General features: G+C 36.3%; 1 protein-coding gene across 22 annotated transcripts in view; it reads left to right on the top strand.

The window, feature by feature from the left end:
- Positions 1 to 26,449, top strand: part of NKAIN2 (sodium/potassium transporting ATPase interacting 2) — a 1,060,472-nt gene that overhangs the window by 16,473 nt on the left and 1,017,550 nt on the right. The window contains exon 3 of one of the 22 annotated variants that reach the window (XR_013534526.1): positions 16,620 to 18,674. The exons of the other annotated variants lie outside the window; for them this stretch is intronic. The gene's annotated coding sequence lies outside the window, so the exon portion shown is untranslated. Of the gene's footprint in view, positions 1 to 16,619; positions 18,675 to 26,449 lie in introns of those variants that run through there. 22 annotated transcript variants of the gene reach the window in all.

A 26,449-nucleotide genomic window follows, 5' to 3' on the forward strand; every position in this document is an offset into this window, starting at 1 on the left:
TTGCATTTTAAATTGCCTTTCTCTGGAAGAATGAGGCATTTCCGGCTTCATTTTTCTGTAGAGGAAATTCATATATCACCTCATGTGTTTTTCTCTAAGAAAGAACCAAACTGAATAGCAGCAATAGAGACAAAACAAACAAAACGTGATAAACTTAGAAGTAGATATAAATTAAGCTTATCTTATTTGCAGTCCTCCAGAAATGTACTTGGGTCCACTGAAAGTCCAGGATAGTGGAAAGGTGTATGTATGTGCGTGCGTGTGCGCGTTTGTGTGTGTGTGTGCGCAGTGGGTGTGGGATGGGAACAAAGGGGGAATGAAAGTGATACTGTTCATAGGTGTTAACTTCGTGAAGTGTTTTGTCTATATGCGAGAAGAGCCAAGTGGGTTAACTTAGAATACACTCTTTATTTCTTAGTATACTGTTCTTCTGCATATGGTAGATTTTCAGCAGGTCTTGTTAACAGATAATCTGCAATGCTCAGGGTGAAAAGCAGGAGTCTTCAATCTGTATGCCCCATGAATAGCATCATTGCAGAATAAAATAGAGACAGAGAATGGAAAAAGACTACAGTATTCAGCTGTAACCAGTGGAAGTTTAGGTAGGCCAGATTGCAATTATCCCCCGCTGGAATTTAGCCAGGACACACATTAGTGCATGCTACTTTCTGTCTAGCCTAATTAAAGGATTGTTGAGAACTAACAAAGTCGGCTGACTTGCAAAAGTCAGTGCTTGCTAAAATTTGTAAGTTATAAGTGCTTAACAATATGACCTGATTTTTATGCTGGGGTCATCTTATTAATTAAAGTTTTCCAATCATCTAATTAGAAAATACGGTCTGAACTGAGTCTGGAGGATTCCAAATCTTACTTGCTAATTTAAAGAAAAGTGGAAGGAAGAAGAACAGCACCCAATTAAAGCAACGCAATGGAAAGCTGATTCTGTACATGCCCTTGGAGATGCCCCATACCAGCAGGGTAATTATTTAGGATGCACTTCCAGTAAAGAGATGTTAAAGGGACACCAGTGAGTAGCTTTTAAAAGTAGAAATCTGTGCCAGTCCCCAAATTAACTCTTGGACTAAAATGGAAAGCTGGAAAGCATGACCAACACTACAGATTTATGAGAAAGAGTTTGCTCATTGCTTCAGAAGTTATGCTTGATTTTTTTCAGCTCCAATAGTAATTTCTTAAAATAGAAGAATGAAAAAGATACGTTTGATAATGTTGGTGTATGTTAGATGATTACCTGACACTTAAAAAATGGTAGTTAAATACTCCGTATTTTTTTCAAGATAAGGTCCTGGAACTGAGATGTCACATTTAAGTCCTTAATAGCCTTGAATTTAGCGGTCATCAGCATCCTTATAATAATACTATGGTACAACAATGGTATTCACAATAAAATTTTTAAAAAACACTCCAGTTTACCTCTGTTACATGCCCTTCACTGGACTAAGAAGGAAGTGTTAAAAGAAGGACAAAAAGGGCATGGCCAATGCAAAGGATTCATTGATTAGTGTATATATGGCAGTTCACTAATTACTCAGTGTCTCATTTTCCTGCTTAAGTAGCTAAATGAACTATTTTAGTGTTTATATATAGGCACTAGAAAATGTACTATTGGGACAGAGAAGAAAATAAGAAATTATTTCTTCATGATGAAACAAAAAGGACAGAAGATAACTTTTAATTTTTGCTGGAGATTTTAAAATAAGATGCCTGTATTATAAGTGGTCTTGATCAACTTCTAGACACATGTGTAGAAGCACTTCCCTTTTATGTGGCAACAGCAGAAGAGAGTGTGGTGGAGGCAGTATGCTGCCTCTGCCTTTCCATGCTGACTATCCAGATGCTTCACAGATGAATAAGTCAAGCTAGGACTTAGGTGGTTGTGCCAGACCAGAATCCCTCCGTGCCAGCCATTCTGTAGATCATGAATGGAGATCACAGGTTGACCAGAAGTATATTTACTTGTTTTGTAACTGAATTGAATTTCTTAAAACTTGATACTTGCTTTAAGTTAATTGGCATATTGTTGGTATTTGCTATTTAGCAGTACCCCTCAACGATTTTGATTTTGTTTAAAGCCTATAGGAAAATGCTACCTAGTTTAAAATTTGAAAATTAAAATATTTCTTTTATCCATTCTGTAAGAGACTTACAAAAAAACATGTCAAGTTAAAATTGCAGTTTTAGACCTCACTCAAGAAGCAATTAGAATGAATATAATACAAACTATGGGCTGGGGGGAAACATTTTAGCCATTTTACAATGATTTGGCCTCAGAAACAAAGCAGCTGATGGTTTACACCAAGAACATTGACCAGGATTCATTTGAGCTGTTGCTATTGTGTTTTAATGAGTAATATTACATGCCAGCCAATCACATGTCCCTAGATCATTATACAAATTGACAGTTTGGAAGAGTACGCTGAGCTGAAGGGGGAATTCAGTAGAAGTGAGACCTTTATGTAGCCACTGGATATTTACATATATTTATCATTCATTTTTATTGTTGTTGAGAAACTGAAATAACCCTTTAATGAAAATGGCCCCTTCATATTGTCTCTCACTATTTTAGATAAGGCATCTTATTTTTAGTTTGGAGAATGAGAGCAGCTGGTGTCAGGCCAGGTGCTGATAGTACTAATGTTGATGTAAGATGCTACTCAAACGGATAGTGCAAAGGGAATCATTGTCCCTTGATTTGATCATGCTGGCTCTAAAATTCATTTTTTGATATGGCATTTGACTTGCATTATATTCAGAAGGTTGGAAATCACAAAGCCGTGCAGCTGCAGAGTCTATCTGGATATAGACCCTGTAACATTACCTCATAAACCCAGCGCTCAGTATTAGCAGTCTTTGCAAATGGAAGAATTCGGTTCTGTAACAAAAGGTAGTTATTTTTCTTAATACTGTGAGAGAGACCTATAGTTTGAAACCACTGTGGGTGTGTGGAGGTGGAAGCATGGTCCAAGGGCTGGGGCAAGGAGGGGGCTGTGGGAGGATGACGGAGCCATGAAGTTCAAAAATACTGTTGGCTTTTAAGGTCTCCATGACCCTTGAATACCCTTGAATATATGGGTAGGAATAAAGTAATTTTAGAATCTAATAAGATTTTAAATATTTTTCTTAAAGCTGATAAGAGTGGAAGATGGTGGATTATCTGAAAATCAGAAAAACCAGAAGTTGGTTATTATGCACACAGAGTTACTTGAATTTGAATACTTTTTCTTTTTAGCATCCATTTTTATATTGATGATTTTCCCTTTAGAATGAGAATATATGATTCAGGTTAAATAAGCACTTAACGTAAATTAACTCTTTTAAACCTTATATGGAATTAAGAACTAAAGAACTATTGCTTAGGAAGTATTAATTTGTACCCTGTTGCCACATTTAATGAGATAATATACTATATCCAGGTAAGTGATTTACACAAATGCCAGAATTCTATGAAATAGGATGACTATGAAAAAAATGACTCCTCTGTTTCAGACAGCTGATTTTTATGCCTCGTTTGTGTCCTGTTCTCTTTGTGCTTCCTAATATTGGACATTTCTGAAAGCCTAGTTCTTTATTTTCTATTCATCATTAAGTTTTGCTATTGGAATTACGTATTTCTGGAGTTGATAAGCCAGTTGGTTAATAAATATTTATTGGATACACACAGTGGGACATTTACAGAGCCTGCTATTGTGGGATACAAGGAAATAAGATACAATAAGGAACTTTCCATGTGGTTAGCAATATTAGAATGCTTAGATTACCTTAGGGGGATTCACTGATGTGGTCGGTTTCGTTGGATATTGAACAATGGATAACGTTTACATGGTTTAAACCAGAGTTTAGAAGGGATACATGAGATTGGGTTTATGAGAAACATGATCTTCCCATTTAGATTGAAGTATATCTGGAGGTGTCATGGGGGTTGTGAAAAGATAGGGTTGGGTAAGATTGTGCTTTTTACAGTGTAGTGTTTATAAGAGCTTAGCTGCTGGAATCTGATTCTCAAATCCTGTCTCCAAAATTCCTGTCACTTTGCACAAATTATTTCTCTATGCCTCAATTTCTTAATTTGTAATAGTATTTACTTCAGACAGCTGTTGGAAGAATTTGAGTAGTTAATGCATATAAAATGCTCAGAATGGTCACTTAGAACTTAGCACTCCATAAATGCCATTTTTTTTTGTCATTATGGAGAGTTTTGAAATCTAGCAAAAGAGTTTAAATTTTATGTGATAAGTAACATACAGCCAGGATAAATCCCTTATTATATAGTGCTGTGTTCAAAGCAGCCTTTAGGGAAAGTAAGTAGAAAATATAGGACCAATTCAAATGGAGGAGGCTGGGGTCAGGAAACCACCTAGTAAGCTATAGTAGAAAATAGAAGGTTTTAAGTTAATGAGAGGCCAGGATAATAGCTACAGCAAATATCATCATTAATAAAATCAAAACCTGTATTTTCTTTACAAAACACTTTTGACATAACAGTATCTCCTGGATACAACAATATCTCTAATCTGGGGATAAAGAAGTGGAAAGCAGTGCTGGCTTCCAACATTGTGGTAAGAGTAAAAACAGTGGGTGCAAATCAGATACCTGAGGATCTTTAGAGAAGTCATTTTTGAGATGTGTTGGGGATAGTTTGATAGAGTGGTTGAGAGGGTGCTAGGTCAGTGCTCAGAGAGAGAGGGGTAAGGAAGTGGCATTATTGTTTGGAGGTAATTGGGTTGAGAGAGGGAAACCAGTTAAGTGAGAGTGACCAGGAGCTCGTTGTGAATTATTTTGTACTTGATGTGGCCGATGTGGCCATAGCAAAGGTGATGGAAATGTCCCTAGGCAGTGGCAGAATTTGTTTAGAGGTCCAGCTTATCAACTCAGACTTGGGTCTTATCAACAAGTGGGAAGCAAGAAGAGGGCTGGGACTGTGTATTCAGAAATGCCACTCAGGGGATTTGAAGACAAGAAGAATTGCTGAAGAGAAAAGAAGTAATTCGAATAGCTAGAGAAGGACCAGGTACTATATCACCAAAAGATTCAACAAGAGGAAGGAGCAAATCAGAAGGGTAAAACACTGAAGAGAAATTCAAGGAGGAGGAGGAGGATTGGGAAAACATTTGGATTTGAAATTCAAGGAGTTTTTGATAGAGCAGTTTCATTAGCATTGGAAAAATCAATGTGAAGGACTTAGGAAGGAATAAGTAGTTAGGAATAGATGGAAAACACATAGCACATTCTTTAAGAAATTAAAAAATACAGAACTGGGAAGTAAGATCCTTGGGGTTTAGCTTTAGATTTGCCATTAACTGCATGACCTGTGATAATTTCTCTGTAACTAATAGAATTTATCTGCACATAACTGAAAATACTTATTTTTCATTTAGGAAGTACTTTTGATCTTTTTGACAATCTTATTATATATAGAAATACAACACAGAGTCAGGATCCTGAAAATAAGTGGAAGAAGCCCCTGAGATTCCAGACAGATGGATCTCACAAAGTCCATGCACTAACACTTATGCACTCTACCATTAATCGCCACCTACAGGCTTTCACTGAAACTGCCTTATTCCTAAACTGAAACTATTATACATGAACATGATTATCTGTATTGTAAAGTGCAGCAAGCCATTTGAGAGGACAAGATAAAGAAAGATCTTTCTGGGAGCTACGCCGGTGGCAATAAAAATTACATTACCTAGTAAAAACTAAAAGTGCAAAAACATGTCTGGCAAGTAATTAAAACGAGTAGGGGTTTGAAGACTTTTTTGGAGGGTATCATCAGCTCCTATGCACCTGACTTGCCTTTGAGGGCATTATAAAAACTTAAAGTAGTTTACAATTTAAAAATTACTATGCCAAAGAGCATTAGGATAAATACCTAGTGCATGCGGGGCCTAAAACCTCAGTCACAGGTTGATAGGTGCAGCAAACCACCATGGCACATGTATACCTGTGTAGCATACCTACTTGTTCTGCACATGTATCACAGAACTTAAAGTAAAATTAAAAAAAAAAATGCTATCTCATAAACTAGTCAGCAAGGGAAGGGTTTTAGGTTTAGGACTAGGGCTGCTGGTTTGGAGGAAGAACATCAGACTGCCTTTTTGCTTTTCTACCTGATAGGAAGGTTGGGTTTCAGAAAAAGCAAGTACATGATATGCTTTTTGAAAGTCTTCCAATCTGTCTTAATCCGTTTGGGCTGCTGGAACAAATTGTGGCGTATCAACCACAGAAATTTATTTCTCACAGTTCTAGAGGCTGGGAAGTTCAGGATCACATTGGGTGTCCCGGAAGAGCCTGATTTCTAGTTCATAAATGGGCACCTTCTAGCTGTGCTTTCATGTGGTGGACAAGATCAATGAGCTCCCCTGAGTCTTTTTTATAATGACACTAATCCCATTCATGAGTGCCCTGCCATCATGACCTAATCACCTCACACAGGCCCCCCAGGTCTTAATACTGTCACCTTAGGGTTAGGATTCCAACACATGAATTTTATGGGAACACAAACTTTCGAACCATGGCAGAGTCATTAAGACGAAACAAAAAACAGTTCCTAAAGAAATATTATTCCATTATCTGGGAATTAGCATTTGCATTTAAAAGGTGTTTCTAGCTTAGGTTGCTAATACTAGTTAATTCATATGGTTTATTGAAAAATCTGTCTTCAGAGTATCCTAACATGTTGATACCTTTTTGGAACACAAAAATATGAACCAGTAAAATATACCAATCCTGAAAGGATGCTACCTCACCCAGCTCCATATTTGCTAACTACTGTATGTCATTCTCTTATTGCTCAAAATAGATCATTGCTTTTTCTCAGATACCATCAAAGGGATCATTAGAGTATTCAGGATGGCTTGAAATGGGCATGTTCAACTACCCCAAAGCAAATTTTCAAGCTGAGCTTCGTTTTGAGAATCACTGAAACTGATTCAGCTGTGCAATTCAGTAACGGTGGACATGCCACACACATTTTGTCATCTATTAAAATCCCCTTCTGTGTGTGTTTAAAGATTTCTTTTGCTTTAAAAACAACGATAAAAACCCTTATGCAGCATTCAGCATGATATGTGTTTTCAAACAATACCCCATCTCATTTGAAGAGATGGAATAAGTATCATTAAAATGGTAACTCAAATCAATCAAAGCACTTTTCTGGAATACTTAGATTCAAAGTGATTAAGAACTGCTGTGGTTTGCCAATAGATACTATTTTGTATTACATTAATTTTTGCATTTAAAAATAGATGACTACTTTTAGTCCTGTAGGAGAACATTTACTATCCCCTGAAATGCACAGATTTGGTGGGGTGATCCCATTATATGGTAGTCTTTGCCTGGAAAGAAATGAGAACACTGCTGATAGAAGTCCCAGCAGGGCCACTCCATCAGCCCCGCAATTAACAGGTGCATGACATAGACTCTGGGAAAGGAGAGATTTGTCCAATTTTGTCTCCAGAATGGCCAAAAGAAATCTGAAATATAAATATATGACTAATTGAACAGTTTCCAAAATGCCATGGGTTTTTTAGTTCTATTTTTTATGTTTTACATTATTAAGACATAATCTGGAGATTCAGCTTTTTAAAATTGTAGTAAAATGTACATAACAAAATTTATTATTTTAACCATTTTTATGTGGACAATTCAGTGTCATTAAGTACATTCACATTATGGTGCAACTATCACCACCATTCATCTCTAGAACTTTTTATTTTCCGAAACGGAAACTCTTTTCCCATTGAACAGTAACTCACCATTCTCCCCTTCCCCTAGTACCTAGCACTACCCTTATACTTCTGTCCCTTTGAATTTTACTATTATTAATATCTCACATAAGTAGACCCATACACTGTCTATCCTTTTGATCCAGACTTATTTCACTTAATGTAATATCTGCAAGGTTCATCCATGTTGTAGTCTTCTTCAGCATTCCATTTCTTTCTAAGACTGAATAGTATTCCATTTTGTTTATCCATTCATCTATCCGTGAATACTTGGTTTGCTTCTATCCTTTGACAATTGTAAGTAATATTGCTATGAATATAGGTGTACAAGTACCTGTTCAAGTTCCTGCTTTCAGTTCTTTTGGATGTATATTGAGAAATGGAATTGCCAGATCATATGGTAGTTCTATTTGTAATGTTTGTGAAGAACTGCCATGCTGTTTCCCATAGTGGCTGCAGGATTTTACATTTCCACCAGTAGTGCATAAGGGTTTCAATTCCTCTACATCCTGACTGACACTTATTTTCTGTTTTTTAATTTTTTTATTTTCATAATAGTCATCCTAAAGTGTGTGAAGTGGATCTCATTTCCATTTCCCTAATGATTAGTGATGTTGAACATCTTTTCATGTGCTCATTGGCCATTAATGTATCTTTTATGGAGAAATATCTAGTCAAGTCTTTTTCTATCATTCTAATCAGTTGCTTTTTGTTGTTGTTGCTGTCATTGACAAAAGCATTGTTCTGAGTGGAAGTAGTTAGAAATATGGTGTTGAAGCATATTAATGATCTTGGCAAGAGATCAGGCGAATTGAACTGATGAATTTCCTGTCCTGATAGCTTGATCTACAGGAACCCTGCTATTTTGCCCCCAGAACAACTTTGGAATAACTTTGCAGCTTTTATTTATTTGCTTAATTCATGCTGCTTCTGGATTATTTCTTATACATGTACCAAAATAAAAAATTAAAAAGAATAATATTCAAATACTTGATAGATTTTGTTTTATTAAATTCAGCATCAGCCAGTAAGAAGTATCGATTTAGCCAGTAAATTGGATACATGTGTATTATTACTTTGCACATCAAATATCTTCAAGAAATGTGATGTAAAAGAAATATTGAATATGTGAAACTATTAACTGTGTATTTTAACACATATATCATTTGACTTTTAGCACTTGTTTATGAGATGGTGTTATGATTAACATAGTAAAACTCAGAAATATTTAAACATGTTTTCCAAGTTGTTTTAAATTTCGAAAGGGGATAAGTTAGATCTAGAGATAAAGGTAGGAGGGATAAAGGAAGAGAAAAGGAAAAACAAATAGCATAGCATTGGCTCTGTTTAAAAAAAATACACAGTAGAATTAGGATTTCAAAATATCACAGAATAGCAGTTTCATTATATATATGTATATATATATGTGTGTGTGTGTGTGTGTATATGTACATACACACACACACACACACACACCTGTGAATTCCTTTGTCTGACTTTTAAAGACCTTTGTAGAATCAGCATACCAATTCAATGTGTATTACTTTATGTTTGTCATGAAATTTCACTTCCCATTTGCCTTTGGTTTTCCTTTTCTTTGAAATAGCCTTCTCTAATACACTGCCTCTTAAACTTCTGTTTAACCTCTGTGGTCCTGCTCAAATGCCACTTCCTCTGTGAAGACTTCCCTGAGGCCTCCATCCTTCCTCTGTACTCACATTGTATTTAGGCTTATCACGATTTTTCTCTCTCTGTGTCTAAGCAGTAAGCTTCTTGAGGGCAAGCACATGTCTTACTGCTTCTGTATTATCTGGTCCAGTCAACATTCGTTAAATGAATGCACATTTTTGTAATTTCTGGTTAACTTCAAAGAGCACTGTAAGGTCTCCAGCAACACTGTGTTGCTGACTGAAGAGTATTTGTTTGAGCAATTTATATGTGCAGTGATACTCAAATAAATAGAAGTTGAGTTACCAATAGCTCATGAGACAGTGTTTGGCATTCTGGAAGGTTTCCCTTGACTGGATTATTAAGCAACTCCTAAAAGCCTACTTAATATCACAAACTTGAAGTATAGTTCTGATGTTATTCTATGTCATTCCCTTGGTTAAAACTAACTACGTTTTGTTATTTAAGATAGAGTCCAAAATCCTTAAATACAGTTTGTATGATCTGATCTCCACTTAACATTTTTGTTTTTTTGAGACGAAGTCTTACTCTTTCACCAGGCTGGAATACAGTGCCACAATCTCGGCTCACTGCAACCTCTGCCTCCTGGGTTCAAGCAGTTCCCCTGCTTCAGCCTCCCAAGTAGCTGGGACTACTGGCACATGCCACCATGCCTGGCTAATTTTTTTTATTTTAGTAGAGATGGGGTTTCATCATGTTGATGATGATGGTCTCAATCTCCTGACCTGGTGATCCACCCGCCTCGGCCTCCCAAAGTGCTGGAATTACAGGCGTGAGCCACTGCACCTGGCCTCCACTTAAGTTTTGTGCCTCCCTCTCTCCCTTAAGACTTGTCATTCTTTCACTTCCTAAAATATCTCAAACTTCTTCCCATCTCAGGAGCTTCATGCTGTACCCTCAACCAGGAATCCTCTTACCCCTTCCCCTTACCCCAGCTGGCCTTGCTCCTACTAAACTTTCAGGTTTCAGCTTAAAGGTCTTCTGGGATGCTTTCCCTGACCTTCAGGCCAGGTCAGCTTCCCTGTTATAAGCTATCAGAGAGATCTTTCTTAGAACTTGAGAAATATTTATTGCATTCATGTGCTCTAAACTATGCCTGGCGTGATGTAGGTGCTCAGTAAATATTCAGGGATAAAAATGGGAATCTATGAAAGCTGCTTAACTGTCATTGAGTAAGATAATGATTTTAATAGAGACTTCTGCCTGTCCATTTATTACACCTTTACAACTTTAAAAGGAAAATAACTACTTCTGTACCTGCATATGTGAAATCCTGTCTGCTGTTGAGGTGATTCCTTCCTATTCTAACTGTACTTTCTCCTTAAGCAATCTTATCCATATGAACTTTTTGAAATTATCATCATTACTCATATGATTCCTAAATTAAAATTTTCCACCCGGAGTTCTCCCTTGAGGTCTAGGTCTAATTATCTAATTGTCTATCTGACATCATTTTTGTGGATATCTCAAAGGCATATCAAACTCTATGTGTTTGTTAGGATATTGCTAGCTGTTGTAACAGACATAACCCTAAATTTCATTGGTATAACACAATAAAACTTGATTTCTTGCTCATGTGACAGCCTGATTCAGGGTTTCTAATCAGCAAGCAGCTTCCTACATGGTGATTCAGGGAAGTTAATTCTCAACTTTACTTTGTCTTAAGGCTTGTAGACTTTTACTTGTAGACTCCTTAACTGTCCTGACCCAGAAATGACACATAGTACTCTTGTCTATATTCCATCAATGAGAACCCACCACAGGGTCCCAGCTAAATGCTGAAGGGTGGGGAGATCTGGGAAGTCTAGTCCTTGGTCGAACTGCTAATTTCTCATGATGATGCTTCACTATGAAAAGTCAAGCACGAATTCTTGGCTGATAGCTAGTCATCTCTGCCACATTCAGTATAACCGAAATTCAGCCAGTTTCCCAAAATAACCAAAGTAACTAACTAATCAAGCAAGCAAACAGATCAGTAAACTTGGCCTTCTTTCAGTGTTCTTTGTTTTGGATGATGCCACACTTCTGCATAAGCTGGGAACAAGTATATTGTTCTTTACATCATCTTTCCCTTAACCCTTATATCAAAGAGGTCTATATTTTGCCTGCTTCTTTACTTAATGACTAAAATCTTGGAAATGAAACAATTTAAATGCTAGGGAAATGAAAATCAAAAGCCAAGAAATCATTCCTGGCTTTTCTCTCACCCTGTGTGCTGCCATTATTTGGTCCTATGGATTTTGCATCCTAAAAATTTATTCACTGGGTTCATCTCTTCCTAGTGACACTAACACTGCCACCCTCCTTGCCTAGACCACTAAATAGCCTAACTCTGCTTCCACATATCCTCTGGCTCCTCTCTTGTCTTCTTTACACAGCAGCCAAAGTGAGCATTTAAAATGCATTTTAAATGCAGATCTAATCGCATTATTTCCCTGCTGTTAACACTTCAAAGCCTTCCTATTGCTCTAGGCTAAAGGCAAAACTCCTTAACATAATTTACAAGGACATGCATAGCCTAACCCTTTCCCTTCCTCACCCCCCCTTGCTATTATATTTTCTACCTGTTTGAGCTGCCTGCTGGTATTCTCCATGCTCCCCTCTGCCATATGGACTCATCTACAAAATTATTTTTTCTTTTTTTGCACTTACATATCCTTGATATCAAAGTAAAATAAGTATCACTCTCAGGAAAGCTTTTTGCTGACTTCCCTAGTCAGGTCAACTTCACCCACTGAAAAATTTTAAAACAACTTGTATTTCACTTTTGTAGCATTTATGACAAATTTTCACATTTCATTGTGCAAATATTGAATAAATAACTATGTCTACCACTGAATTTTGTATTTTTTAGGAAGCAGGGACTGTGTTTTGTTCAATTTTTGTCTCTCCAGTGTGTATATTACAGTACCTGGCAAGTGATGGGTGTTAATTTGTTTTGAATGAATGAATCACTGAATGACGAATGAATGATTTCATATATCAGGTGGTTCTATCATCTGGGAAATGAACTGCTATTATCTCTGCAGGTTTGTAGAGATATCAGTTTCGGAAATCAGACCATCTCTGGTAAATCTGTAGCTATAGGGTTTTCTAAGTTGCATATTTAAGGTTACTTTATGGAACAATGCAAGTCTTGCAAAGGTCAGAGCATAAAGACTAAAAATGAATTAGTTCTGCCTAGAGATTTACATCAGATTTTTCCATGGTTGAAACTTTCTTTTTTTTCTTCTTACTGGGTTTCTTAGCAACATATTTTGCCATTATCATGGGATATTCTACTGATAGTGAAACCGTAATGTCTTTGCATTTATCTATCTGAAATAATTTACTTGGCAATTCTTTCCTAAATAGCTATCTAAATATGTGTGTGTGTGTGTGTGTGTGTGTGTGTATGCATATTTATGACATTTGATGAAAATAGTATATATGCATATTGTATAATATTTAAATCTTTTGTTTAGCCATGATTCTCAATAGTATCCTTGGCCATAGCATTTATTTTTAATTTCTGGGAAAAGTTATCTAAGTGTCTATATACATAGTTTTAACTGCCCCCCCCCTTTTTTTTTTCAAGATAGGCACACTGTGGGTTTTTTTTTTGTTGTTGTTGTTGTTAATTTAATTATTTTTATTAAAGGCTTTATTTTTCACAGCAGTTTCAGGTTAATATCAAAATTAAGATACAGGTAAGAGGTTTTCCCATACCCCTATGCTGTTAAATAAGCATATTCTCGCACATCACAGTGGTACCTTTGTTACAGTTGATGAACCTACACTGACACATCATTATCCCCCAATAGACTGTTGGTAGGTTTCTGTTTTCATCAGGGTTCACTGTTGATGTTGTATATTCTGTGGCTTTGGACAAATGCATAGTGGCCAGTATCCATCATTATAGTATACAGAGTGTTTTCACTGTCATAACAATCCTTTGTGCTCCACCAATGGGCTCATCTCTGTGCCCTGGCCAGCCCTTGAAACCACTGATCTTTTTACTGTCTCTGTAGCTTTTCATTTTCCAGATATCATATAGTTGGAATCATACATTATGTAGCTTTTGGATTGGCTTCTTTTACTTAGTAATATGCATTTAAAGTTCCTCGAGGTCTTCTCATGGCTTGATAGCTCATTTCTCTTTAGTGCTGAATGATATTTTGTTGTCTGATTATCATAGTTTATTTATCTATTCATCCAGTGAAGGACATCTTGGTCTCCCACATGATTTAGTAATTATGAATAAGACTGCTATAAAAATCCATGAGTAGGTTTTTATGTGGATATAAGCTTTTGACACCTTTGAGTAAATGCCAAGAAGCACAATGTTTGTATTGTATGGTAAGAATATATTTAATTTTGTAAGACACTACTAAACTGTCTTCCAAAGTGGATGTATGGTTTTGCGTTTCTACAAGCAATGAATGAGAGTTCTTGTTGCTTCACATCGTCACCAGCATTTGGTGTTGTTAGTGTCCTAGATTTTGGATATTCTGACAGGCATATAGAAGATCTCATTCTTGTTTTGATTTGCATTTCTGTGTGATATATGATGTGGAGCATCTTTTTATATGCTTATTTGCCATCTGTATATTTTCTTTTCTTTTTCTTTCTTTTTTTTTTTTTTTTTTTGAGACGGAGTTTCGCTCTTGTTACCCAGGCTGGAGTGCAGTGACGCAATCTCAGCTCACCGCAATCTCCGCCTCCTGGGCTCAGGCAATTCTCCTGCCTCAGCCTCCTGAGTAACTGGGATTACAGGCACGCGCCACCATGCCCAGCTAAATTTTTGTATTTTTAGTAGAGACGGGGTTTCACCATGTTGACCAGGATGGTCTCGATCTCTTGACCTTGTGATCCACCTGCCTCGGCCTCCCAAAGTGCTGGGATTACAGGCGTGAGTCACCACGCCTGGCCCATCTGTATATTTTCTTTGATGAGGTGTCTATTCAAGTTTCTGACCCATATTTAAGTTATACTGTCTGTTTTCTTATTGTTCAGTTTTAAATGTTCTTTGTAGAGTACGGATAGCAGTCTTTTATCAGATGTCTTTTGCAAATATTGTTGCCCATTCTTTGGCTTGTCTTCACTGTCTTCACATTCTCTTGAAATTCGCTTTTAATTTAGTGAAGGCTACCTTATCAATTTATTCTGTATGGATCATCTCTTCGGTGTTTTGTCTAAAATATAAATGCCATAACCAAGTTATCTAGATTTTCTTCTGTGCTATATTGTATTAGCTTATAGTTTTGTGTTTTACATTTAAGTCTCTCTTTATTGTTAATTTTGTGGAAGGTGTAAGGTTCATATTTTTTGCATGTGGATACCAGTTGTTCCAACATTTGTAGAAAAGACTGTCCTTGCTCCGTTGTACTTCCTTGGCTCCTTTATCAAAATTCATCGACTGTATTCATGTGGGTCTATTTCTGTGCTGTTTTGTTCCACTGATTTATCTGTTTCTTCTTTAGGTAATACCTTACTATTATTTTTTTTTATTAGTGTAGCTTTATGGTCAGTATTGAAGCTGGGTAGTGTCAGTCCTCCCATCTTCAATACTGTGTTGAACATTTTGGGTTTTTTACCTTTCCATAAAACCTTTAGAATTAATTTTTTGAAATCTACAAAATAAGTTTATGGGATTTTGATGTAGATTTCATTGAAGCTACAGATCAAGTTGGGAAAAACTGACATCTTGACATTTTTTCATATTCCTATTCATAAACACAAATACTTTTCAATTCACGTACTTCTTCTTTAATTTTGTTTGTTAGAATTTTGTAGTTCTCCTCATACAGATCTTGTATATCTTTTTTAGATTTATACTTGATTTTATTTTGGGATGTGCTTATACACATGGTATTTTTTTTTTTTTTTTTAGTTGAAATCTCTCTCTGTCTCCCAGGCTGGAGTGCAGTGGCACAATCTCAGCTCACTGCAGCAACCTCCACCTTCCGGGTTCAAGTGATTCTCCTGCCTTAGCCTCCTGAGTAAATGAGATTACAGGCATATGCCACCATGCCTGGCTAATTTATGTGTTTTTAGTAGAAATGGGGTTTCACCACGTTGGTCAGGCTGGTCTTGAACTCCTGACCTCGTGATCTACTCACCTTGGCCTCCCAAAGCACTGGAATTACAGGTGGGAGCCATCACACCTGGCCAGTATTATGTTTTTAATATCAAATTCCACTTGTTCATTGCTGGTATGTAAGAAGGTGATTGATTTTGGTAGATTCTCCTTGTATCCTGCAACTTTGCAGTAATTGTTTATTAGTTCCAGGAGTTATTTATTTATTTACTTATTTTTGGAAATAGAGTCTTGCTCGTCATCCAGGCTGGAGCGCAGTGGTGCAATCTCAGCTCACTGCAGCCTCTGCCTCCTGGGTTCAAGCGATCCTCCTTCCTCAGCTTCCTGAGTAGCTGGGATTACAGTCATGTGCCACCCTACCTGGCTTATTTCTGCATTTTTAGTAGAGACAGGGTTTCACCACATTGACCAGGTGGTTCTCAAACTCCCTAGGTGACTCACCTGCCTCGGCCTCCCAACCTGCTGGGATTACAGGTGTGAGCCACCATGCCCGACCATTCCAGGAGTTTTGAGTTTTTTTGTGAATTCTTTTACATTTTATACATAGGCAATCATGTCACCAGTGAACAAAGATCATTTTATTTCTTTCTTCCCAATCTGTGTATTTTAATTCACTTTCCTTGTCTTACTGAATTAGCTAATACTTCTAGCATGATATTGAAAAGTAGTAGCAAAGAGGGAGCATCATAACCTTGTTTTTGATCTTAATGGAAAAGCATTGACTCTTTCACCAATAAGTATACTAGCTGTAGGATTTTCTGTAGATATTACTTATTAAGTTGAGGTTGCCCACTATTTCTAGTTTACTGAGAGATTTTATGATGAATAGGCATTGGATTTCGTCAGATGCTTTTAATTTTTTTGCATCTATTGATATGATAATTTGATTTTTCTTTGTCAGCTTATTGATGTAATGGACTACACTAATTAGTATTTGCATATTGAGCCAGCCTTACATATCTGCGATAAATCCCACTTAGTTGTGGTGTATAATTCTTTTTATTCATTATTTGATTTGATTCGTTAAACATTTTGTCGAGGATTTCTGTATCTATGTTCATGAGAGATCTTAGTCTTTTGTTTTCTTGTATTTTCTTTTTTTTCAGACGGAGTTTCGCTCTTGTTACCCAGGTTGGGGTGCAATGGCGCGATCTCGGCTCACCGCAACCTCCGCCTCTTGGGTTCAGGCAATTCTCCAGCCTCAGCCTCCTGAGTAGCTGGGATTACAGGCACACACCACCATGCCCAACTAATTTTTTGTATTTTTAGTAGAGAAGGGGTTTCACCATGTTGACCAGGATGGTCTCAATCTGTTGACCTCGTGATTCACCCGCCTTGGCCTCCCAAAGTGCTGGGATTACAGTCTTGTATTTTCTGTATCTGGTTAGGGTATTGGCATAGTTCTAGCCTTTGAGAAGGAATGAAAAGTGTTCTCTCCACTTCTATCCTCATTTAACTAACTCAGAAAAAAATAATGTTTTTATTTAAATTTAGTAACCCATTTCACTGACATCTCCTTGTATCCAGTTTCATTCAATCATTTGCCATTACTATTAAATTATAACATAAAAATAGAGAAGCATTTGAAATTCCACCGACCCATGTTTGTTAATCAGAGAGATCAATTTATTCATGTTTAGGTTCTCAGCCTAAGTTTTTTTTGTGTGTGTTCTTGTTTTTGGTACATGGCCATCAAAGTATTCTGTTCATAGCTGTCATTTTATAAAAAATGGGAAAAGAGATAAATCTATTCACAATCTGTTTATCTTCCCTTCTATCCATTCATGCGTCAATAAAGGTTATTTATGTTCTGTATATGCCTTTCTCTCATGACTAAAGAGTAATCTTTTTTTGTCCTTTTTCATAGATATTTTCTCAAGTACATAAGGCAAAGCAAATGTGGTGTTTACTCTTCAATTTTGGAACAGACTTTCTAGGTGTAGACACAGAGAGACATCATATTGCATAAATGGGTATATTCTTTATTTTGTGGTTATGATCTTACAGTCATTTTTTAGCTTGTGTTTAATGGAACGTGTGCACCTCTTCTCTTCAAAACAATTGTGTTGTCTTGGGCTGCTATTGCCTAGAATTCTATAGAAATTCTGTATCTCTCAAAATGTTATTTTATTATAATTTATTTATTCTTCTGTCCACACTACCTAGTGTTTTCTTATCTGGCTCCCTCTGAGGTTCATGATTGGATACTACACTGTGATTCCCACTTGCCCCAGTCTCTGTTGTGAACTGTATGCATTTATAAGCATTAAATTATATACTCTCCTGTAAAATATTGATTGAAATACACCTTCTCTACTTTACAATATTATTGGAAAGTCAAAATGAAACAATATAAAAATAAAAATACTATGATATGAAAATTAAAATACTATATACAAAAATAAAATATCCATGAGTTCATAATATTAATACATGATCAAGTAACAAATGGTGGAGAAGGAATAACTCTTCCTTATATAAAAATGCAAATATCTCTATAACTCTTTGCTCTGGAAGGTGAATCTTAATTCCCTACTCTTGAGTGTAGGCTGGACAAAGTGACTTATTTCCAAAAGCAAAACAGCAAATTTACTCTTGGGAAGCTTGGCAGTAAGAAACCTTAACCAAATGATCAAGATTAATATTAGCACGATAAATTTTGCTGATACCATGTACCCCTTGATACAATGTGATGAGAGGTGCACTACACTTCTGTGGCATTCTTCCCTGAAAATCTATAATCCCCAGGCAGTCTAATCAAGAGAAAAACATGAGACAAAAACCAAACTGAGGGACTACAAAATACCTCACCAGTTGTCTTCAAAACTGCCTAGGTCACAAAAAATTAGGGAAGATGAGGAATTGTCACAATTTGACATAAAGCTAAGGAAAATGGTGACTAATTGCAATATGGTATCCAGGCTTTCATCCTGAACCAAAAAAAAAAAAAAAAAGAAAAAGGAAGCATTAGTGAAAAACATGGTGAAATCTGAATTGAGTCTGTGGTTTAGCTAATTATAATGTACTAATGTTAATTGTTTGCTTTTGACAAAAGTACAAATGATTCTGTAAAAATGTTAACATTAGGGGAAGCTTGGTGAAGGGAACACAGGAACTTTACTGTGCTTGCAGCCTTTTTATAAATCTAAAATTATTAAAAATAATGTTTATTAAAAAATAAAATATTAGTACCTCAAAACACAACAATTTGACTTATTTTCTTTTCCCCACAAAAGATGCACCTTAAAGTAACCTTGATTGACAAATGAATGAATGTCGATGTGTTAGCACATGCTTTGATGTTACATAGATCAGAGGTGTTTGTTACATTTGTTCATATTGTAAAAGCAGCAAATGCTCATTATAAGTATAAAGAAGAAATAAAATCACCCATCTTGTTTTACCATCCAGGAGGAACTACTGCTAACTGTTCATACTTAAAAGACACTTGACAAATGTATGCATGGTATTATATGTAGCCTTTGAATTATGCTGCATGTTTTATTTCATACCTGACTTTTCTTTTCAATCAGAAATTTCTTATTACATCATTCTTGGAGAATGTGACTCTTATGATTATGTAAGCTTGGGAGGCTAAGGTGGGCAGATGACAGTGTCAGGAGTTCGAGACCAGCCCGGCCAACATGGCAAAACCCTGTCCCTACTAAAAATACAAAAAATTAGCCATGCATGGTGACACATGCCTGTAATCCCAGATACTTGGGAGGCTGAGGCAGGAGAATTGCTTGAACCTGGGAGGCGGAGGTTGCAGTGAGCTGAGATCACGCCTCTTCACTCCAGCCTGGGTGACAGAGTGAGACTCTGTTTAAAAAAAAAAAAAGATTATGTAAGCAAACCTAATATGTCAAATAGGATTTCCAATTATTGTCTTCCAGTTCCATAGGTCTTACAGCTCTCTATCATACCCCATTTGAGTTAGTGGGATTCTGCTTTTCCAGTTGTTAGCAAAAATAGTACTCATTCTTGGCAATTCTGTTTCTCTTCTACCCACCTTTAATCTATCAAGACATTGTGTTGATTCTGCCTTTAAAAATATATCCAGAATTCCAACTATTTCTCACTTACTCTTTTACCTTGCAAGTCCAAGCTCATTGTTTTTCCCTTTGATGGCTGTTTGATTTTTTATGAATGGAACACAGTATATTCTCAACATTAGCAGTCTGAGTGATTGTGTTAACAAAAATTCATGTCTTTTCTCCACTTAAAAATTTTCCTTGGCCTACCTTATCCCTAAGAGTAAAACAAAAGTCCTTACTATGCTCTGGCATTCTTTCTGATTTTTTTCTAATTTCATTGTCTAGCTTAGTGTTCGGTTATTTCTTTTTTAGAGGGAATCTGAGATAGCTCTTTTATTTCTATTTCACTGTGGAACATTCTTTCTTGTGGAAAGTGATGTGAAAATTGCTTTTCAATATATTATTTCCAAGATGTCCTCGTGCATGGAATTAGTTGCACAAATTGTGGGAAGTGCTGTCAATGGAACTTGACTTTGCTTTGAGAAAGGACAGTGTGCACAAAACAGTTATGCAAGTATACCTTGGTAGTAGGATGTTGCAGAAGAGAGGAGACTTGGAAGTGGTGGCCCATAATAGGAGGAAAAGTTAACCCTAAATAGGATTTTTCCAGAAAAGAATGGCAGAGTACCTAATGCAATATTCTTAGAAAATATACACCAAATGTTGGTTTCAGGAATGCAACAGTGATTTTACATTCTTTTTTTTTTTTTTCCAAAGTCAAGAGAGCTGAAGTAAGTCAAATAATGATATTTTAATAAGTAAATAAGCATAAGCCAAAGTCTTGAAGTCAAGATTTTTGTTTCTAATATATAGGAAAACTTAACTGAAAGGGTTGAAAGCTGCTTCATAAATTCTCTCCTTTATGAATCTATATTTTGCTGCTTTTATTACCTCATAAATTCTGGAGGATGATTTATATAATAACAAGTGTCCTTGTCCCTCCGTTGCTGATCAAGAGAGCAATAAGCCAGTATTTGATATAAAAGTTATAACATTTATCCTGCTGATGTCTGAAGTAGTTTTTATTTGAGTTACGTCAAATTTTCACTCTTAGGAATGTTTTTGATTTTATATTAGGAAAAAAGTGATGCTGTAAAATGCCATTTGATAAGAAATACCTAATATATTTATTTTGTTTCACATAAAGAGTCAAAATAAATTTGCTTCAGGCAAAACAGTCTATCTACAGACACAAAGTAAACACATTTCTTGGAGAGATCATCATATTAAAGCAGTGTGTTTTATTACCTTTCTGTTCAAGGGGGTACGGGGACCAGGAAATCTTTTTAATATGAGTAATTGCCTTTTAAACATGCATTTGAAATCGAGCATCTTTCAAAAAAAAAGTGAAAGATTTCACCCTGTATGCTAGAAAAAGGCAGTTTAGACTAGAGTGTTCTTTCTCCCTTTGTACACTTAAGGATTCTGCTAGCAATATGCTTTCTTGGATGTGGATAAAGACCCTCTCTCACAATTTAACCTGTGGAATTGCTAGTCATAGTTAGCTTTCAGCTTCATCTGCACTGCTTCAAGTCCAGGAAGCAGAGCAGCTCAAGAACAGAGGGCAGCACTAGTTTATGGCGCTGAGGGGGAGAGGGACTCTGTGTGTTATTTGGTTAGTGCAGAAGGCTGACAGGCGAGAGCGTATCCTTCCCGCTTAAACTCACAGAAGGAGAAGGGATCTTAAAGGTCATTAAGGTGCTTAAAAACCTAACACCTCAAAAAAGAAAAAAAGTTAGAGTCGTACAATTTGTAGTTAATATAATTCTTAGTACTTTAGGAAAAATACTATAGAGTTATTTTAAAATGATTTACAGACTCCTCATCTGTAAAAGTTCTTTTAATTTCATTTGAGTTATGGAAATGCAATTAGCAGACAATTTTTAGATGCTTAAGTGTGTCTAAAAAGAGTATATACTCCAATTCTATTTTTTTCTGTTGGGTTACACCTAAACAACACAAAATAAGCACATATATTTTTGTTTTGTTTCATTAAAAAAAAATGGCCTTAGAGAGTTTGTAGTTCCTTTTAATAGCTCAATCTTTTTCTAACTTTAAGGAGTTATTTTCACTTTGGCTGTTAACCATTCTCCCTCCCACCTATGTTTTCTTTTGCAGCACTACAGCAAAATCGAGGTTAGCTAGTAGCATACTGTTAGTCATTAGTTTTGCTTTTAAATGACTGAATGGTTATACGTTATTTTCAGTCTCCTTTTTGATTCATGGGTATTTATATAGGGATTATTAACAGAGAGATATAGGAATGATTACGACAGAAGATGTTCCTATGCTCAAAATGTCACTCTTCAAATCAGAAGCCTCTTAAAGGATATAAACAAATGTTATAGAAAAAATGCTTCAAACGTCAAGAAAAAAATACAAAGTGAAACTCTTAACAACAATAAATGGATCATTCAAAAACTTCCTACAACTGGATATGATTAAAAATAAATTGGTCTAACAGTTTTTGTTTTCCACATTTTCAATTTAATGGATGTTATTTTTTACATAATATTTCAGAAAAAATAATAATCACCTTGAAAGCTTTTTTCTTCCTCCAAAGTTTATCACTTTTGGAATTTGTAAGTATGGCAGGAACAGTGATTGACAAATACTTTATATTTATGTGCATGTCTAAGTCTGTATGTTTGTATGTATTCACTATTATTATACAAAGTATTTAGGCAAATTTTGTATTCATTGAATATGATTATATGATGTTCTAAAAACATTTACTTTTTTAAACTATAAAAGTCATATTCAGAAGATTTATGTATAAATTTATATCCCTTGTGCTAAAAAATTATATAACCTTAGGAAAAAAATAAAACACAGTTTTTTTCTTTTAATTAGATGTGATTTTTAAGTTTGCAAAAGTATAAGTAAAAACTCACATATTTGTACCTAAAGAGATGTTAGATTAAAGGAAAACTTATTTTCTAATCTGATTATTTTTCTGATTTACACTGAAGAAAAACAATAATTTTTAACTTGTTTTTTTTATGATTTCAAGTAATTGCTTATGTGAGTTTTGCAAAAAATTCTGAAAGGATAAAATAGTCATGTTGTCAAACATCTGAGATCTTTTTGAGGTACTCGTCCTGTCTTGAAATACACAAGCATTTTAGTTCTTAGAAAAATGAAAACGCTTACTCAGTTTTTATTGAGTATCCAAAATGTACTCTGGCTTTGGGGATCAAAAAGCAGAAAATTGTACAAGAGTACATTTCCTGGGATTAGTATGTGGTAGAAAGAACACCTTTAATAATTACATTTGATGATTTTATAATTTGTATACTACTTATATATGTTTCTTCTAGGACTGTTAGAAAACTTTTCAAAGTATTGTAGATAGAATTTTACAGCTTTGTGTAAAAGGAAAATGAATTGTTTGAGATCATTAGAATTATTACTTTTCTTTCCATTTCACAATTGCTTAAGGTTGCAAACCAGTGGGATTTCTTTCCCCTGTGTGCAATGTAAATCTGATACAAATTTCCAAACTCAAGTACTTTGGAACTATGGCACAAGTGTTCTTCTATAACTGCACTAAAAAAATTGCCTAGTCTGCAAAGTGTGAATAGGGTGCTATATGTACACAAATAGAAGAAGAGCAACAAGAAGCTTAGACTTATTCTTTTTTCTTTTGTACCGTATCTTAGGGAACTTTAACATAGCTCTCTCATTGGGACCAATCTGTAAGTACGATCAACTCCTAAAAAACACTTGACATATTCTTAATTCTGTTTTCTTGGATGAGGTCCAAAGTAAAATGGCCTAATATCTATAGTCGTTGTTACAATCGTGGGACGTCAGGATATAGTATATGTGTTTTCAGGGCATAATAATTAAATATGGAGACATAAGGCTGAATGAAGTGACCTGCTTTGTAACACTATCCATTACTGTCCCTTTGAAAACAAAGCAGACCACTGCCCTTATCACTGAGAGGACATATTCAGTTGTGATGGTAATTTACACCTTATAACTTTCTTTTATGACATCCATCCATCATCAACAGGAAGTCTGTACACAGTCTAAGGAAGTTTCCCAGATACGACATTCTGGGTTGGGCTCCCTGTCTCCTGAAGACAATAATGCAACCAATAGTCACAGAAACCACTTCACTTTAATAGCTGCTGAGACAGCCCTACGTAACCCTCAACATCCAGGCTGCTATGGATTTTTAAAACATTTCAATCATTTTCATCAGCAAAAGGAAAAGCAACAAAGCCAATAGTAGCAATAGTCAAGGGATCCTGTATCATCGAGACTGTGGCTTGAGTTTTCTTGGATCAGTTATTGTATAACCTTGTCAGTCATACGTATTTGGAAGCAACTATAGGATGACTTACAGGATAACAGATGTAGGATGGTTTTTGAAAGTCACGTTGAGAGCTCCATTTTATGCACTACTAAACTGTTGGATACTGTTAGTAGATAATAGGAAAATTCCATAGTAGATGAAGTGGAAGGTTTAAATAGCTTGTGATTTTAGGATTATCTGTCTGCCAACATCAGTAGACATCTGATTTTTTCTGTTTCCCTAGCTCCAAGGGGGTAAAATATTGCTAACAAGTTATTCAAATTATTTGGAGACATTATACAAAAAAATAAATGTGTTGCATGTATTAGTCTCTGCTTGGGCTACCAAAACAAAATACCACACCCTGGGTGGCTTAAACAACAGACGTTTATTTCTCACAATGTGGCAGCTGAGAAATCCAAGATCAAAGTGCTAGATGAGTTCCTAGTGAGTGCTCTCTTCCTGGCTTGCGGATGGGTACCTTCTCAGTGTCCTTACATGGTGGAGAGAGAGCGCTCTCATGTCTCTTTCTTTTCTTATAGGGATACTAGACCTATCAGATTAGGGCCCTATCCTTATGACCTTGTTTAATCTTTACAACTCCTCCAAGACCCTATATACAAATATAATCACATTGAAGTTTAGGATTTCAACGTTTGATTCTTAGAGAGACACAACCATTTAGTCCATAACAGTCTATAAATACTAAGATTGATATAACCTGTTGCACTTAAGAACTTTACAACTTCAGCCACTGGAATCTTTGGCAGTGGTGACTGATTTGATTCTTATCTATGTTTTTTTCCCCCTAATTTAACCTCCGCTTAGAGGATTAGTTCTGCTCAGTGCTATGATATCATTATTGTTCTGAAACTAGGAACAGCTAAAGACCCCATGCTAGTTAATGTTTTCTCTCTGTGTGTAGTTTTTTTCTCTGAATTTCTACTCAAGCTCTAGGAGTGAGCATCCTTCCTCTTATCTGGTCCAATTCCTTATGTGAGCTCAAGGTACTAGATCCTGGTCGTATCTACTCAGTGCTATAATACATACCTTGGTTTACTGATTTCTCTGGACACAGGTTTTTCCTTATTCAGATAACAAATACTTATGGTACTCTTGTTGTCCAGTCACTGTGCTGGAGTCAAAAACCACAACTGTGAAAAAGAAATGCGGATTTATATGCTCCAGATATCTTTCCTGATATGACATTAGTGTCTTACTTGCCTGAACTAACAGCCAACTAGCTAATTTATTTTTGTGATCACTATCCAATGTAGACTAGACCTAAATAAATAGATAATGCCAATGCAATATGCTAAGTGCTAAAATGGGGAAGTGGTAACAGGATGATATAACAAAATGGTTGTATAATCAACCTTGACATGAGTGGTTGAACAAAACTTCCAGAAGAAACTGATATTTATTTTGTTTTATAGGGGAGGGAAAACTTTCTCTCTATCCTCTGAAAGTTTGATAATTAAGTCCATGAAATAAACTGACAGAAGACAGTTTAACAGGAGGAAAAAACCTTTTAATTACAAGCATATACATAGAGGAGTCCCACTGAGATGGGAGAGTTCCCTTGACCCCCTTGGGGGACTTGCAACAGAGTGGCTGATTTACTTGGCCACTCAAACACATTGTGGGATGGAGAGTACACAGGTGAGCAAGTACAGGAGTCGGGGCAAGTGCCTTTGGGCACTGGCAGGAATAAACTTTGTACCGGCCTGAGACAACGTCTCAGGGTTGCCCGCAATCTCTGGGGCTGTAGAGGGTGTGTAGTACAAACAGTGCTCTTTTAGCTTTGCTGCCGCGGACAGCTTAAGTGTTAAACACTCAGTGAAGAGTCAGTGTGACAGCTTTTTTGGGTTCTCACACACAGTGTATCCTGAATTCTCGTCCAGAATCCAGGAAGAATCAGGTCATATGAATGAATTGAAGGGTGTTGTATGCAGAGAGGTTTATTGAGCAATGGCAGGGGCTTTCAGTGGAATGGGGAGCTAGAAAGAGGATGGAGTGAGAAGACAATCTTCCCCTGGAGTTTGGCCAGGGACAAATCATAGTCCCCAGTGTCCAGCTGCCTCTTCTCTCAATGTTGAGATGCTTCTTCTCTCCTTCTCTGCTGAGCCATTCTGCTCCTCTGCCAGTGGAGCTTGGGGTTTTTATGGGTACAGGGTTAGGGGTGTGGAGAGCCAGGGTGGTTTTGGAAAAGGCAGCTTTTGGTTTGGAAAACAGGATTGCATGTTCTTATTTAGGGTTGTGGTTCAGGCTTGAGGGTGGAGCCCTCACCAGGGATCTCGCCCTTTTCTACCCAGTATTCCCTGTGTCCTGTTCTTATCACCATGAAATATGAGACTTGAGAAAGGGTAAGATGGTTGAAATTTGTATAGCATCAGAGCTACAGAAAGAATGGGCATCTGGGATCTGGGGCTTCTGATGGATGGTGGTGACACAAGTTATGGGAAGGTAATGGGGGAAATGTATGGGTGAATAAAGGTTGTCTTGTGATGCAGCTAAAGTCTCTCAAGTAATAAAAGTTGTCTAGGAGCAACCCTCAGAAGAGTAAGGTGATAGCCTGTGACAAAGTCCAGAC

This window comes from Callithrix jacchus, chromosome 4 (genome assembly GCF_049354715.1).
Source record: "Callithrix jacchus isolate 240 chromosome 4, calJac240_pri, whole genome shotgun sequence".
NCBI classification, from domain to species: Eukaryota; Metazoa; Chordata; class Mammalia; order Primates; family Cebidae; genus Callithrix; species Callithrix jacchus.